This window comes from Pan troglodytes, chromosome 5 (genome assembly GCF_028858775.2).
Source record: "Pan troglodytes isolate AG18354 chromosome 5, NHGRI_mPanTro3-v2.0_pri, whole genome shotgun sequence".
NCBI lineage: Eukaryota > Metazoa > Chordata > Mammalia > Primates > Hominidae > Pan > Pan troglodytes.
Window position 1 is genome coordinate 51,377,548 of NC_072403.2, and position 15,129 is coordinate 51,392,676.

The following is a 15,129-nucleotide window of genomic DNA, read 5'->3' on the forward strand; positions in this document are numbered from 1 at the left end:
GCAGGCTGGGGGTGAGGGGCTACCAGAGGAGATGTGTTCACTTCAAAACTCCTGGAGCTGTGAAGCGGCTTATTATTAAAGAATCAAGACTTGAAGACACTGATTTCTTCTTTTTTATTAAAAAAATAACATTCAATAACTTGGGGATAACATTTTGGGGGATATTTCTACTAATGCTCTACTCTGCAGCAATCTCAGTCTACACCCTGGTGGAACGGTAATAATGCACTTTGGGAGAATGTTTATTATACGTTTCTATATTGTATCCAGGTGGTGCAGGGGATAACATCACACCCTTACTATTAGAAAATTAGTGTTACCCTCTCAGATTTGGGCTTACATTTCTTACATGTATAACTATTTCATTAAGTCTGCTTGAAAATTGCCCAGGGTGAACAGGAGGCCTTGATTGGTAGTTATAAGGCAAGGTCAATGTGTGGCTCATCGGGCACACAGAATTCACTTCTGATTTACATTTAGCTCTGGTTCTCCATTAGACATTTCTCTTTATAAATTCTAGTCAGCTACTTACTTTACCTTTCTTCTGAGAAATTAACATCGGCATTACATTACAGACTAATCATTCACATTCGGTGCATTAAGACCCCCAACTCTTTTCTTTTTGTCCCACTTGTGCAAAAACAGATTTATTTAAAGACTAGTTTGAATGCTTTTAGGTCATGATGACAAGAGAGTGTATTAATTATTATAAATCTTTAATTTGCAGATAAAAGTATTGAGAGCTGAAAGGAAGTTTACATGTCATCTAATTGCTATCATTGGTAGAGGTGGACTAGAATAGAGGGAAAGTAAGTCAAAACAAAATGTGTAATAAGCCCTCAACATGGATCTTTTTTATGGTTAGATTTTTGTTTATAGTAGTTAGGCTCGAATGTTCTTAATGGTCTCAAAACATAATTGTTTATAAACAGAATGACCTATCTCTTCTTCTCTCCTGCCCATATTATGTAAATGTATTCTTGGATAGTTACTTAGAGTAGGTTTCAGTTTCTGTGAGTGTATATATTTTAGTCGGAATGTATGAGTTTGCATCAGTGTATATTTTAAAAAATAATATAGAATTATAAAAATCAAACATCTAAACACTAAAGATAACCAGATATCTGCATTAAGGAGGAACATTATTGCTCTTTGAAGAATGGCCATGTTTTAGACTATATAAAACTTTAATCATTCATATGTGGGATTGAAAGGTCAATGTGTTCACTAGACATATGTCCTTGATAAAAATACAAGAGTAAAATTCACACTAACTTGTGAATTTGAAGCTTGTAGCTATGGGTGCTACTGCATTTAAAGTAGTGGACTTAGAGACTACAAAAGATGGGAGAGTGGGGGTGGTGGTGAGGGTTGAAAAATGACCCATTGGGTACAATGATTGCTGTTTGGGTTATGGGTGCACTAAAAGCCCAGACTTCACCTCTATGCACTATATGCATATAAGAAATCCATACTTATACCCCCTAAATATATGTAAAAAAAAAAAGTAGTAGACTTTAGATTATTCATTAAGGCATAAAATAGCTTTCCTTTTGTCTTTATAGTAATCCTTAGACTGCGTGTGTGTGTGTGTGTGTGTGTGTGTTTGTAGAAGCAAATGTATATATATACACACATATATATAAGTGTTTATATATGATTTGTAATGGATTTATGATGACTAATAAAATATATATAAATATATGTTCTATGATTTGGCAACCACTGGCTTTTTAAATGTTTGATTTCTGTATTCTGATCATTTTTTGTTTGCTATTTATGCTGTTAATGACTAATGCTTTAGAAATGGCCTTTGGAGACTGCGTGTTGCCAGATTCACTTAAGAAGATGCTTCTCTCAAGGCTTTGTCCTTAAATCCAAAGATGAGATCATAAAGTAGATCCAGAGGACATTTTAGAACCTAAAGGTACCTTAGATATTGTGAAACCAATGGCTGGAAAAATTGTGAAGAGGATCTGTGTTTTAGCAGCATCCCCGCCTAGCAGATACACGTGCAGAGAGTGAGGCTCAGAGGAGATGTGGGGCTCGCCTGTGCCACAAATGCATCTGAGCAGATCGAGAGTGTGGCCACCTCCACAGGCCTGGCCCTCCTCCAGTTGTCAGCTTCTCTTCACCCTCTTCCCTGTTAGGGGGCTCAGGAAGTTAAGCTTCTTGTCTGCAGTTGCACAGCAAGTTACTGGCAGGGCAGGGAACACATTCACTGGATATATTTCTGAAAATGAAAATATAAAACAAGTTAATTTCTAGGTACTGATAGCTTCTTGGAATTTCTATGAGTATTAGTGCTCTTCATTTTGGGATTATGGTAGTAATAGAATTGATTTATAGACTAGTGTTCTTTTTTTTTCAACATCCACTAGGTATTGGACCCAACAACTTTTCTCAAACTTTCCAAATTTCCAGATGTCCACATACATACTTGTCACCCCAACCACTCTTGGCCATGTGAGCTTTCTTTAAATGTTCCCATATTGTGAGTGACAGAATCCCTGTATCTGTCCATAACCAAGGAGATGCAGTGTTCTACTGTGACCCAATTTTTAAAGGAAAGCCCAGGAACATCTGGAGCAGCAGCAATGTGAAAATGAATTGAATAGGTTTAATTTTTTAATCTCTGGATTGACTTCTTTGTTTATTCAATAAGTATGATTTGGGGCCTACCACATGTAGCAAACTGGGTGTTAGGTAATATGGAGAGAGAAGAAAAGCGCTGTTCTTAGTTGTAGTTGAAGAGATAGTTATCCTCCCCAGCCCTGGCATACCACATCCTGTGCCCCAACTGTAATACCATTCCTGAGTACACGTGCTTCTCTCTGTACCCCTTTACTCAGCCAGCCCATCTACAGTAGTCTCTGTCTGCTGACAAGATTCCACCCATCCTCCAAGGCCACTGTGTTATCTTCTTCAGGAAAAAGTTCTGGAACCTTCATCCAAAGGCAGTGCATCCACCCTCTAAGCTTTAGTTAAGATTGCCTTCTTTTAAGGATACTGTGTATTCATCTTTTCTACCCTGCTACATTGTACATTCTTTGAGGGATTTATTACAGGGATTTATTTTCTTTTGTGACTAGCCCAGTGGCAGTGTCTCATTAAATATGAATTATTGAAAGTTCAGGTGAGAAGCAATCGGTGCAATAAGGGTTGAGAGGATATCATATCTGTCTTAGTAGCATTAACTCTTCTTTCTAATTTCCTGTCCCAGGATGTCATTGTTCCCTAGTGATGGGCAGCAGCTTAAATCACATTTCAATAAAGCATTTACTTAAACTGTTCAGTTTTATTCAAGTTTAGGGTCAATGTAATTGCATGACTAAATTTAAATTCTTGCCTGTAATGGATTTTGTAACTTCTTTGCAATATGCCATATCTGCATTTTAGTTCATGTAATCCTTTGGACAAGACGTTTGTAACAGGAAGGGCCCAGTTACCTCTCTGCAATTGGCTTGCTACTCTTGATATCTCAAGCTTTTACCCCAAAACTGTAGATAATGATCATGGTTATATAGTCCCCTCTAGTTCTCCCACTTGCCAACATAAAAGGCAGAAGACGTCTTTAAACTCCCAGAAGAGTGAAGTGAAATTAGCAATCATAAATTGAGGAAGTCATAAGCATTTAGTGTTTCATAGTTAGCCTTTTCCAGTGTCTCTTGCAGTTCCTAGGACCAAAACTTCTAGCCACGTGGTAGCTAGAACCTAATTAAAGTGGTTTCCACATAACTTCAGTCTGATTCTGTATTCCCTCCCTGGTATCTTTGCAGTGCTTGTCTGATGGTGATATTTTGTGGAAGTCTTTAATGGCTGATGTTCAGCTGAAGGCCCAGGGCCTCCCCACAGCTTCCTGGGGAAGTTGCTTCCTCTAGACCTCTTATCATTCAGACATCTGCTGCTTGTCTCTAGGTGCCAGGAAACACCTAGTCTGTCACAAATGTTCACTTCTTTTGATTCAGAAAGCGGCGATAGCAATAGAGTAAGGATATGATGTTGGGAGATATCGCTTAAGATATCTTTAAACTCATTATCCTCTAGATGGGTCCGCTACACCTAAAAAATAATGCTGATTCAGGCCCTTGGGTTTGGTGGATTGGGAGATTCATCTCGCTTTTAGGGTGGGGGATGTGCTGCTATTCTGTTTTTCACTCATTCAAAAAATACTTAATGAGTGCGTATTATCTGCTAGGCATTGATGCAAGTGAGTGAGAGAGACACAGCTTCTGCTCACAAGGAGCTTATATTTTAGTGTCAGACACAGTCAATAAATAGGTAAATAAGCATACATATAAGATAATGTCTGATAATAATGAATGCTATGAGAAAATGAAATAGGATAATTGCTAGGTAACAACTCGGAGAGGGAAGGAGCTAATTTTGATTGGAAAGTTGAGAAAAGGTCCTTTGAAAAGCTTTGAAGATCTGTGAGGAATGACATTTCAGGCAGTAGGAAACTCATGCAAAGCCTAGATTATGGGGAGTCTTGGGGGCCGCAATAGTGGCTTGGGTTTAGTTCTGATTGCAGTGGGGTACCAGTGTAGTGGGGGATGTGAAGCAAGGGAATGACATTATGTTATTTACATGCATAATAAAACCTGTTTGGATGCTGTTTGAGGGGACCATAAGGGGCTAAACAAAGAAGCAGAATTATGTTCAGGAAGCTGCTACAGTAGCTCGAGAGAGTAAATGGTGGTAGCAGTGGAGGTGGAAGGACACTGAAGGATTCTGAATACTCTCTTTTTTTTAATAGAGAGTTCACAACTCTCGCTGATGGTGAAGGGAAAACAGGACTTCAGAGTTTTGACCTGGGCAATTGGAGGATGGTGGTGCCATTCACTGATGTGGGGAAGACTCAGGGAGGATAAGGTGGAGTGGGGCTGGGGAGCTCAGAGAAGCAGTTGGGTGGAGAAAAGAAGATGCTAAGAAAGAAGAGACTCGACATTCTCACTCCTACAGTAGCTTGTAAAACTGCCTTTGCAGACACCCAAGGGGCTTCCCTTCTCATGATTCTTCCTAGGTTGCAGCGTTGCCTTTCGTGATTTCCTTTCTCCTTTAAAAGCAGCTCTTGGTTCTTTTGAGTCTTGGTTGTTTTTCTAAGCAGTCAATGAAAGTTGATTTTCCCTGCATGTAAATGCTGGAAGGAAGTGCACAGGATATTTTTTTCCTTGGTTCAGACCCCTATTTGCCCTTCACTCAGGAGTAGATTCTGGACACTTCTGCATAGGCTGCTAGATAGTCCATCATGTTATTTATTGTGACTTTTTCTCCTTTTGTAATGTACAAGCAATTCATTTGAAGTTTCACTTATTTTTTTATTTTAAATTAATATGTTATTGTATTTCATGCTTTTTTCTCTGCCTAGACACTCTTCCTTGTCTTGTTTTTCCAAACACATTTTTATTGTTTCTTCAAAACTCAGATCAAATGCTGCCACCTCTGTCAAGCCTCTTCCAACCTATCCAAGCAGAGTCGATTCAGGCTCCCGTGCCACCTTGTACAACCCTTGATTATATCTTGTTCCATGTGCTGATGATTACTGTTCACCTGTCTGTCTCCTCCATCAGACTTTGGACTTTTCAAAGTCTAGGGCCATGTTTTCTTCATCTTTGTGTCCCCCATTGTCTTACATTGTACCTGCTTACTACGTGACTTTTGGTTCGGTGATCAATGAATAAATGGGTCACTGACCTCTTCAGGAGGCAGGACCCACTATTATCCTAGCCTTAATATTTTTCTAGTGTCTGTTTGATTGAATTACTATTAGTTACCATTTATTAAATGCTTGTCATGTGTCAGGCATTGTTCTAATTAGTTTAACTCATACGTTCCTCACAATAGCTCTATGAGATAGGTGGCATTCTTATGGAAACTGATGGTAGACAGGTGGAATAACTCACCCAAGGTCCCACTTACTACTAGTAAGTGGTAAATACAGGAATTAAAGGCAGCTCTCCATAGCTCCATGGCCCTGTGTACTTACCACCAAGTACTCTTGGGAAGCTGAAATGTACTTTTATCATGGCTCAGCTTCCTCCCATTTCTGTACCTCACTTTCATTTATGCAGTTCTTTACCATTTACAAACCAAAGGCCTAAAACAATTCTAAAGGTACATATTTCACAGATGGAAGAAATTGATTCTTGGAGAAATGACTTGCTGGAGGCTACTTCAGCTATTGCAGTTGACTGTGAGTTCCTGATTCTTAGCAAGCAGTCACCTTCATCCCTATCAAGTTGGGCTTGTTGCCAACAATCTAAGTGACATGTGTCCTGCAGGACTAATTTCTTTTTCTTCTGTCCATTATACATTATTTAGGATACTTAGAGAGAATATTTTCATAAAAGGGAGTTAGCATTAGGAATATCTGAATTATACTTTAAAATTCAATATAATCATTTAAATGATTAAATTCCAGTTATATAAGGCATGTATTTAAGGTAAAAACTGCTTGCCGGACATCCTGTCTAATAATAATCTTATCAGCAGTTACTGTGACTGAAGTGGTTTCCACCTAACTTCAGTCTGATTCTGTATTCCCTCAGCAAACAGAACTCCTTTAACAATTAAGGGGACCTCAGCCAATTAGGCCAGCTGGAATTAGGCTGTGTATATGTTTGGCTGTCCTAGGATTCTAGTGCTTGTCCCGAAACATTTACTAGTGTAATCCTTTCAGAAATCAGAAAGCACAGCTGAGTTGCATGTGTCTTAAGTTACTGTTCTGTTCAAGTGCTGAGTGACCACATGATTCTTTAATGTGAAACAAGTTGGGAGATGAAGTGGGCCTGGGGTGATGGTGGCTGTGAGTGTGAGGGCGGACGGACCCGTAAGAGGCTCAGATACTGTTGGTGAGCAGGAAGAATGACAGTAGGGTACCATCAGTGTGGGTATGGAGGAGAGTGGGAGTCACGTGAATTCTCAGGCTTCACAGTCACTGTGGTCCTTGCTCACTTGTAGGCAACTTGTGTCAAGGAACTGAAGTCACTGCATTGAAAGACAGATTGTTGGAAGTGGTTCTTTTTTACTTTGGTGGTGCAGTGTTGTAATTTCTGAAGTTCCTGGGAAGTTTTGCCCTGTCTTCTTCCTTTGAGATGTTTCAGGTGGGGCAGCTGGGCAAATTTGCTGCTGCCTTGCACATGTGTGAGCAGGGAACCTCTGTACAGGAGGTTGCTAGTCACAATCCTTATTTTTAGAAAGGGTTCAAATCCTGTGTGTAAACACTATTTCATATTGATTCTGCTCTGGTGGCCACATTATGAGGAAGAGTAGACTTTAGGTGCAGCCTGTGCTGGCTTTAAAGAATGAAGCTGCCTAGGACTCTGTGAAGGGCTGGTGGTCAACCCGTTATGTTGTTGCTTAGCCTGTTAGCAGTATCCACAGATGAGCTTCTTAAAGGTGCTCTGTTTGGATTTCTGTCTGTTGGCATTCCCTTATTAACTGAAGATGGTCTGACTTTATTACGCTTTCAGAAAAGTAGAGAGGGTGATGTTCCCAGAAAAATTATTTTTTTGTTTCAAAAAGTTGTCTTTGTAATTTTCTCCTATCTGGGAATATAAGATGCATAGTTAACACTTAGTTGTGATAAGAAGGGTTTATCTCCTATATAATGCCTCGTTTTATCCTTCTTCCCCCAAAACAGTTCCATTTCTAGCCTGTCTTTAACTCTCCATGCAGAGGAAGTCTTGATTTTGTTCTCCTATTCTTTTCCAACACATCATCTTTCTCTTTTAGTTTTATATTTAGTTTTAGTTTTATATACATATGTATATGTACATATATATGTACACCCATGTGTATGCATACCTGTCCCCTTTACTAGTTGCTTAGGGTCCTTTTTTGCCCTGTTTTACCTTTTGTGATAGACTGTGGGCAAAAGGATCAGAATAGGAGATTAATGTTGAAGGAAATATTAACTTACGGGGTAACCCAGCAGAGGGGCAAGTTAGGCCTGCACTTTGTGCAAAGATGCCCCGGTGGTATATTTTCACACTAAATAATGGATATGCTTCACATATCCATTATTTATGTGATATGCTTCCACATATCTCAGGGCTTCACACAGAGAGTTGGTGTACATTGACTGTGCAGTATTAATAGCAACAATAATATATTATAGATATGATCAGTCTAAAAAGTGTTTTCATTTTAATGTATGCAAAAGTATTCCAGGAATAGAACTGTATGGCACTACTCCCAGTTAGAGGCATCAAATTCTCTTTAGGACTTTGTTTATTGTAATAAAGACTTGCTTTTTAATGGCTTAAAACAATTGGTTTTAATAGACTTTAAAAGACAAGATTTAATGGAAGAATCAGATTGTGATCCATATAGAGAATATGAAAACTGAGGTGCTAGGAGATTTCTGAAATCCTCAGTGCTGAAACTGCAAATCTGTGTCTTAGGAAGATGAAACCTGACAGATAGTTTTAGGTGGGGAGTGGGTGAAGGTGTAGGGGGAAAGATTTAGAATGAAAAATGTTTGGCGCTGTTGCCAGGGTGAATGGTGGGAATGGAAAATGACTTTGGATGAGCATCTTTGAGGACCCAGCTGAAGGTAGAGGTCATGGGAAGAGCCAACTGGCATGATTATGTGATTCTCTCCCGCAGTGGTTACAGTTTGTGACTAGGAGTGGGCTAGGCTGTCGTGGACCGTCTGTCTGCTAGGACTAGGTAGGATTCAGTACAACACAGGGGAACAAGGAAGATGTTGAGCCAGTTTCCCATGGGGGGGAATGTCCTGCAGGTTGGTAGATGGAAGAACTTCCAAAGAGGACTTGACCCATCTGGACTGGGAAAATGAGCAGCAGCCGAGTGGAAGGGTTAAGAGGGAAATTTAACGGGGAAATCCGAGTGTTCGTTCAGGTGGGAAGGGGAAGGAGTGTCATCTGGAGAGGTTGAAGGTAGATGGGCGCTCTTAGCCATTCTTCAGCTATTCCTCATATGACCGATAGAGGTCCCACACCTTGTCCTGTCTTCTCCAGTGCTCTAGCCTGATGCTGCCTCTTGAGAACACAATCCTCTAGCTATGCCTGACCAGGTCAGTAGGGGTCTACTAATATTCTGTTAATATATCCCAAGTTTGTGTTAACTTTTTGTTATCCCATCACACTGTGGCTGTCAGTCCATGAAAAACTCTGCTCTTGGAGCAGGCTCCCCCATCCTGTCTTGTAGTTGACAAAATGCAGCACTGTATTTTTGCTCTTATTTCATTTCATCATGTTGCTTTCACCTCCTCTTTCCATCCTGTAGGGTTATTTTGTAGTTCTGATTCTTCTTCTGTTGTGTTGGGTTATTCCTCACAACTTTGTCTCATCTTGAAGCTTGGAAAGGTCCCTTCTAATCCTTCAAGACTTTGGTGAAGATGCTGGACAGAAATAAGACTATTGTGCCCTGGATTATGCCACCATATAACTCTGTCTAAACTGACCACGATCTATATATTAATGACCACTTTCTGGCAGGCTTTTTAACTAGCTATAAATCACTTAGGGATAAGGCATATATCTTGCTGAGGTCCAATAGACAGCAATAGACAGATGAGCTGCCTTCTAATCTATTGCTTTAGTAATTCTAGGAGACAGTTTTTTAGTGAGCCCATTCTGCTTTCTGATAGTCACTGTGGGATGAAGTGTGAGAAGTTCTTTGCACACTGGCTATTGAAAGTGTTTTTAGTGGGCTGCAAGCAAGTCAACACCAACAGTGGCTCCAAAACAACTTAGTTTCAGCAACTTAGATTTTACCAATAGCAATGCTGTTTTCAGAATAAGATAAATGGAATAAGGGAATGTAAAACCTAGTGTATTTTGTGTCGTAAACTTTAAAGGCATTATCTTCAAGTAATTTAACAGCTGTCATGTGGAGTAGTAATCCCAGAGAGCAAAACTAAGATTAGTAGTGATTGGAGTTATAGGGAGGCATATTTTACTTAATCTAAGGAAAAACTTTTTAGACCCTGCTCCATCAAGAAGCAGCCCCTTGAGTACTAGTTACCTACATTTTTGCCATGTTGTGGGATATCATTTATCTTGGAGCAGAGACTTGAATTCATCTAAAGCAGCACACTGCTCTCCCTTATCTCCTCACTTCTCTTGGGCCTTAATTTCCTCTTATGCACGTTTGTTCTGCTCTTTCTATGTAAGATCATCCTTTTTGATAGGGAAGATTAAATCAAAATAGGGTTCGGTAATTTTCCTTTCTAACTTTCATTAATAAAAATTATGCCTATTGTTCTTGAACTTTGGCACATAATCACATCACCTGGGGAGCTTGTTAAACATACAGATGCCCAGGCTCTACCGCTGAATTAGAAGGTGTGAGATGGAGCCGGCCCAAATCACTCCCAGCTGTAGGCCCAAGGGAGGCCTATTACTCAAGGTTCACCTTACCCATCCAGAACTCATCCTGATCCAGCCTGAGGCCATCTCAGGAGCCTCGCCCCCGTGATCAGGTGATGTGTGGAGGCAGCTAAGAGCCCGAAGCCTGAGTGCAGCCCCTGGACTCCACCCGTGTGTCCATTCCAGCTGTTGTTTTCTCTCCACACCCTTTCCTGCACGCCTGGTCCTAGACTGGACTTCTGCCCTGTTTCTTTTAGGATGCTGCCAGAGGGAGATTTTAAAAATGCATGTCTGATTATGTCACTCTATACCTAAACATCTTCTAAGGTGACCTATTGCATTTAGGATAAAGATTAAAATGTCTAGCATGGCCCAGCAGGGTCAGCACAGCCTGGCTCCTCCCTGCCTGCTCTCCATTCTCATCTCACAATATTTTGAAACTTTTTCACAATGTTCTAAACACAGGCCTTCTATCAAGTCCATAAAAAAATGATATTGCCTTCTTCCCAGGGACTGGACACGGGCCTAAAGCCCTCTTAACCTCCCTTACTCATCTTCTAGACTTATGCTTGTCATTCAGGTCTTGGCTTAATCTTTACTACCTTAGAGAAGCTTTCCCTGATGCTCAATGTGGTTGGAGTTCCCATTTTATGGTACCATGAACATCTCTTTTTCAGCATTTACCATAGTTATATGATTATTTGATTAATGCCTGTCTCTCCTACCCAACTGTAAAACTCCATGGGACCAGGGATTAGGTCATAAAACTCCATAGCACCAGGGATTAGGTCTATTTTTATTCAACATTAATATTCCAAGTGCCTACACAATACCAGAGTAGATACCTGATACATATTTTTTTGAATGAATGAATGAATGAATGAGAGACAATTACTAGAACGATGGATATAATCATCCATGTGACATCAGGTATCACCATGCCTGGGGACCTTCTGTAATACCCCGACTGCCCATATCTGATTTCCTGGATGTTGACATCAGCCTGATTTGAACCTGAATTTACCACACCCAGTTCAATACTATGATTCGAACTAAGGGCCACTCTCCCTTGCCAGCATCACATCTCAGTGGCATTTCAAGTTCTTGTCCCACCCTTTTGTATCTCATTTCTTTCCCTCTTCTAGCTTTGCCATTGAGATTCAGGATATGCCAAGGCTGAGAGGCCAGGACAGGTATGACATGTGGTATAGCCTCTTTCTTCTTCTATTAGATTTTTTTTAAAACAAGAAATGCCTGTCCTTTTCTGTAAGACAGTTATGATCCCTATCTAGCAAAAGTTGGTGATACATAAGAGTGCTTCTCATCACCTTGTCTTAACAATGCAACTTCCTTCTGGTTTTTCTTTTAACATTTTATTACAGGATATGATATCTTAGGCCATACATATCGTTTTTCATTCTCTTCTCTGCTTATTGTCTTCTAAGTTTACTAATTCTCTCTTCTCCCATTGTTTGTGTTGTAATATAACCTATGGTCATGCCTGGTGTACCCTACATAGCTTCCAGTTTTAACCAGTTTGCTGCTTTTTTTTCTCAGATTTCATTTTTAGACTCTGTCACTCGGGTCTGTCTCCTGCCGGATGATTCTGGTAGCCACCAGATCAGTTGGAGAAGGCCCTTGGTGGGGACAAGGGGGGTCCGCACCTTGCTCTTGGGGCTTCTCAGCAGACATGAGCCAGATGCTCTGTGATGGGAGGCGCTGCATTGTCAGCTACCTTTCATAGCCACCCCGAGTCAGCTCTGCATGGCTGCAGTCATTTCTGATGCAGTTACAGTCTCCAGAAAGGACTGAGGGTTGGGAGCTCACTCTTCTGAGTGGTTAGCATCATAGCATTTTGTATCTGGAAAACATCTTAGAGATAACCCACCCATTCCCATGTTACAGGTGAAAACAGTGAGACTCAGAGGCCATAAATTATTCGTCCACGGCTGCACAGTTAGTGCCAGAGCCTCCAGTCTAGGGCTCTTCCTATGCTTGGAGGAGGCCATTTGTTTGTAAATGGTTTCCTATTAGTCAAGAGAACCAGAAATGAGTGAAGAAAGCTCATTCTAAAACTCCAGTCTTGCTGACAGGGTTATTAGAAAAGACATAGAATTTAACATTTCATATTTAGTGTAGATTGTTTTGAAATGGGAATCTCTGTATGTATGAATGTGTATATGTATAAGTGTGAGTATGTCTGTATTATGAATGACAGTAATATGACAGAAATAGTTTAAGATAGGAAATGGCGAATCTGCTCCTCTGTGTTAGGATGATTGACCCTGGTAGCAATTAAGAGGCATAGTTCTAAGCCAGTAGACTCTGTATATCATTTTTGACACCCCAGTTTTCTCAAGAAATATTTGAGGTTTACACAGCCTGATTTGAGTACTGTTTAGGGGGAAAATGGGTGGAGAATAAGGGGTGGGATTGTGGGGATCTTTGATTATACCTTGTTGCCCCAATACGGCAGGTACTCCCTGCAGACAGCTTTGGCAGAATCACTGGCTGTCATGGTGTCCTGTTACACAGAAGCCTGCTGGCCGCAGGAACAGGAAATAGCCTTTTGTGTGCGGGTTCAGGCTTTGCTCCCATTGACTTGTTTCCTCCCGTCTGCATGAAGTTCAGCACCCTGTCCCTGGTGTGCCTTGTTGTGAGCAATTCCTAGGAAAGCAGATCCTCCTTCACACCCACACATGTTTAACCAAAGTGTTTACAAAAGGAGCCTTGCTAATAGCAGCTGCCTTGTTTCCAGCATACCTTTGGGCTTTCAGAAAGCTCTCTGCCTGCTCTGCTGCCCCCACTCAAACTTACTCATTCAGAAGAGAATTGGACATGTTTTCCCGGAGTCAGTTCATTTTCCCGGGATGCCTTTTTTTTTTTTCTTGTCTGCCTTCCTCCCTTCTCAATATGACTCCAAGTGTTTAGGGTTCAATTATGCAGATGCGAAATTTGGCTTTTTAGTCATTTGAAAGTATGGAGACTCCTAGAGCTCATGACTCTTATATATCACTGTAGGAAGTGCACAGCCACCCCCTTTTTGTTCCCCATACCAGTGATTGTACTTCAGAAGCTGTGGTCCTGCTCAAAAAAGACTGTTTGCTTTCCTCGTCTCCACAGGTTTACATAAAGGGTTGTCTCCATTTTTGCCTGATGAAAGGCAACTTGAGACAGATGAACCACCCCTCTCCCAATTAGCATTTTTGAGCACCCCCTGGGTATGGTTTTGCCTTCTGTACTTTTATGTTTTGTGGTTTATAGGATGGAAAGCAGATGCAACCACTCTTCAAGAAGTCTAAGCTGAAGGAACACCACCCTAGAAGGAGAACTTATAAAATCGATTCTGACATTGGTGCTCCATGGTTCCTTTCCATCTTTAGAGCGTTTTTAAAACACAATTCCATGCTTGTGACAGGCTTTGCCTCGGTTGAAACACATGCTGAAGGGATTCCTTATGTCAGATGACTGGTTCTTTTTTACGGCTTTCAGTGGCTTCTACCTAAGACAGAAAAAGAGAAATTAACCTGAACCCTTAATAGCTAGATTTGGTCTACTCTCACGGAGGAAACCATGATTGCTTCTGAAAATGTGTTGTTGCAGATCTGAGGGGTCCAATAAATAGCCTTCCCTTTATTCCTGGTGGTGGTTCTTAGTGTGCTTTCTTGGCCCTGGGGACTCCTTTCTGCCTGGGTTCATCCTCAGGGTCCGCAGGAGCAGCCCTGGTCCTCTGCTTTGTTCTCTTCTCTCGCATGTAGTCATTTTGATCAATCACATCCTGTCTGTGAGTACAGCAGACCCATCAGATAGGAAAGACCTGATTTTCTCTCTCAAGTTTATGTTACAGGTCAGATTTGATTACCACTTCCCTCTAAGACCCCCTATTTTAGGTGGCAGGAGAGAAGTTGGTGGAGAAATAAGAGTGGAGTCATCTTTAGTGATATGTAGTGCCTCAGATTTCCCAAGCACTCAAGAGTGTGTGCATAAAAACCCAACACCAGAGGGTAGCTCATATATCATATCCATATGAAAACATATGTCAATTTGTTGAATTTCTCTAATATAGTAATTAAAATAATATTGATACTGTTTCTGAAGATTGCCATATAAAAAGAATGAATTATAGTTTTTAAAAAAACATAAAAATATTTAAAGTTCAACAACAGTTTTGTTGTTGTTGTTGTTGAGACAAAGTCTCGCTCTGTCGCCCAGGCTGGAGTACAGTGGCGTGACTCAGTGCCTCCCAGGCTCAAATGATCCTCCCTCCTCAGCCTCTAGAGTAGCTGGGACCACAGGCATGTGTCACCGCACCCGGATAATTTTTGTATTTTTTTGTAGAGGTGGGGTTTCACCATCTCTACAAAAGCCTGTTACCCAGGCTGGTCTCCAACTCCTGGGCTCAAGTGATCCACCCAACTTGGCCTTCCAAAGTACTGGGATTCTAGGCCTGAGCCACCGTGCCTGGCAACAGTTTTCTTTTCTTTTCTTTTTTTTTTTTGGAAACTTTCTGTGAGATAGGATTGATTTAGCCCCTGAAAACTTGTAGGTAGTTTATGGCCTTGAGGTGACACTCTGGCTGACCTATAACTGCAGTCAGCCAGGGTGTCACCTCAAGGCCATGATTAAAATTCAAGGATATTTGTATTTCTGCTGGAGTGTTAGGACATGGTTCTTCCCTCCATGTTTCTGTAGATTTGAAAAGACACACCATCCAATATAACTCTGGGTGAGGCAGAGTGACGGATGGATTATCCTTGCTCTGTGGGACCTGAGGCTGAGATAAAGACAG

At 40.9% G+C, this 15,129-nt stretch overlaps 1 protein-coding gene across 3 annotated transcripts in view; it reads left to right on the top strand.

Moving 5' to 3' along the window:
- The window catches only part of RUNX2 (RUNX family transcription factor 2), a 223,234-nt gene that overhangs the window by 164,283 nt on the left and 43,822 nt on the right, over positions 1-15,129 (top strand). The window lies entirely within an intron of this gene.